The following is a 2,997-nucleotide window of genomic DNA, read 5'->3' as shown; positions in this document are numbered from 1 at the left end:
ATGATTGGCTAATAGGGCAGCCTAGGGGGCGGAGCGTGGAAGGAAGAGAAGGAGCGCGGGCGTACCCGGTGGGAGAAGTGATGCAAGTTGTCGGGAAGATTTGAGAAATCGCTCAGCAACCAGCCGATAATCCTAAACCTATCGGCTGCTCACCTTGGGCCAACATTTCTTTTTTGTCCCTGGTCCCGCCCCTAACTCCCAGAATCCTTTGGAGCAACCCGGAGAGTGATAGACTTGGGCCCGCTTAACGGAGCGTGAGGAAACAGTTATGGAGTTGGGTGTTGTTGGGAGAGCCCCTTCCGAGGGGGAAGAGAGCTTTTCTCTGTCCTAGGCCCCACACTTCGGTGGGGGTGAAGGCATCTTGGTGCTAATGGAACTCCTGAACAAAGTTTACTCTGACCTGTACCAGACAGGCCGTTCACATCGGCGGTCCCATTTGGGGATGTGATATCTCAAGGTTTTCTCCCCAGACAATGCTAAACAATTTCGTGTGCGTTGAAATACTGAAGACGATCAAAGTAAACACAGTAGGCACCTTTAGGGCACGTATGTTTAAAATAAAAATTTGAGAAGCGCTCAATTAAGTGGAAGATGTTCTTTTTAACTCCGGCACAAATGGAAATAGGATAGGGGGACACGTTTTATTGGCCCGTATTATTCTGAGAGTTATTTCAGATTCTCTTCTCAGCTTTGAGTTAAGAAAGCTGTTTAGGGTGGGAAGGAGGGAGACGCAAGGGGAAGACATATGGGAACATATGTATATGTATAACTGATTCACTTTGTTATAAAGCAGAAACTAACACACCATTGTAAAGCAATTATACCCCAATAAAGATGAAAAAAAAAAAAAAGAAAGCTGTTTAGGTGACGTGGCTGTACCAATTACATTTCTTTCCCTACCTCACCCTTAAAGTTGCTGACGTGGAGCATATTCCACCCTGCCATTCACAGAGCGTACTGTCTTTTCTCTCTCTCCCATAACACCCAGAATGATTTTGAAAAGCTGTGAATTCTCTTATGTATCTTTTTTATTGTAGTAAGATATACATAAGATTTAGCATTTTAACCACCTTCGAGTGTAAAATTCAGTGGCATTAAGTACACTCACAATGTTGTACAACCATCATCACTATCCATTTCCAGAAATTTTTCATTATCCCAAACAGAAACTTTGTACCCAATAAAAAAATAACTCATATTTCCCCTTCCCTCCACTCTCTGGGGAACTTTATTCTACTTTCCATCATTATGAACTTGCCTATTCTAGGTACCTCATATAAGTGGAATCATACAATATTTGTCCTTTTGTGACTGTCTTATTAACATAATGTCAAGGTTCATCGATGTTGTTGTACGTGTCAGAACTTCACTCCATTTTATAGCTGAATAGTATTCCATTTTATGTGTATACCACATTTTGTCCATTCATCAGCTGATGGACACTTGGATTGTTTTCACCTTTTCATTGTTATGAATAATGCTGTTACGAACATTAGTGTACAAATATCTATTTGATTCCCTTTTTCAATTCTTTTGGATATACATATACCTAAGAGTGGAATTGTTGGGTCATATGGTAATTCTGTTTAACATTTTCCACACGAAACTTTCCCACAGCAGCTGCACCATTTTACATTTCCACAACAATGCATCAGGATCCCAATTTATCCACATTCTCACCAACACTTGTTATTTTCCTTTTTTTAAAAAAAAAAATAGCCATTCTAGAGGGTGTAACGTATCTTATTGTGGTTTTGATTTGCATCTCCCTTATGACTAATGATGTTAAGCATCTTTTCACGTGCTTCTTGACCATTTGTGTACATTCTTTGGAAAAATATCTATTTAACTCCTTTGCTCATTTTTTTTTTTTTTTTTTTTTGCGGTACGCGGGGCTCTCACTGTTGTGGCCTCTCCCATTGCGGAGCACAGGCTCCGGACGCGCAGGCTCAGCAGCCATGGCTCACGGGCCCAGCCGCTCCGCGGCATGTGGGATCTTTCTGGACCGGGGCACGAACCCGTGTCCCCTGCACCGGCAGGCGGACTCTCAACCACTGCGCCACCAGGGAAGCCCCTTTGCTCATTTTTGAGGTTGTACTGTCTTGTTTAGTATTGATATGGTTTGTTTTGAAAGTGAATATTACAGGAAAATGTAACACTCCATTGAACTCAAGTGAATACATTAGTAAAGGGAACATTTTGGTTATGGAGCAGAACAAGTATTCAGTGTGTAGTTAGTTCTTTCTTTCAGCTCTTGCATTTGTTTTTTGGAAGATCTCATTCTGAATGGGTATGTTGAAAGGTAGATGGAATTGGTTTCACAATATTACCTAAAGATATATACAAACCTCAGACTAAAATGAGAAGGGGTTACAAATACTCAAATAATTGTTTTATGTGTTCTCTGCCTTCATCTGAATTTAAAGTTTTGGGGGAAATGGTGACCTGTCTCCATTTATTGAATATTCCTATATAGGAGCAACCAGGGAAGATCTTTACATAAGATGACCACATTTCAGTAACTTTGATCCAGCTCAGAATTATGGTGCCCTTAAGTAATAAATTCATTTTTTTCTTGCTATTTTTGGGATAAGTAAGTGAATCTGAATTTATGATTTTTTAAAATATATTTAAGAACATTCTTTAAGAACAATTTAAATGTATTCCATCCTGAAAACTTATTGCAGAATGCAGACTTTCTCCTCCAAAATATATTTAAAGGTTAATTTCTTCTCCTTCTCCTTCTTCTTCTTCTTGCAACCCTGGAAGACAATGTACAATGTGGTACTCTTCAGTTACATTAGCGAAGCCCTTTTTGTACTTTTACAAATATTTAAACCTTCTGTTTTGTAAAAAAATAAATTGTTGGTTTCATTAAAAAAAAATCAGCCTGCCCTGTAGAAATGTTTTGAGTAATAAATAGTATTTCATTATTCTCCTGAGAAAAACTTTCAGTTCAAATCAAGCACTTATTTTCACAATATTTATTTATTTTTG

The sequence above is a fragment of the Tursiops truncatus genome, chromosome 20 (genome assembly GCF_011762595.2).
Source record: "Tursiops truncatus isolate mTurTru1 chromosome 20, mTurTru1.mat.Y, whole genome shotgun sequence".
In the NCBI taxonomy this organism is placed as follows: domain Eukaryota; kingdom Metazoa; phylum Chordata; class Mammalia; order Artiodactyla; family Delphinidae; genus Tursiops; species Tursiops truncatus.
This window is presented reverse-complemented; position numbering follows the sequence as displayed.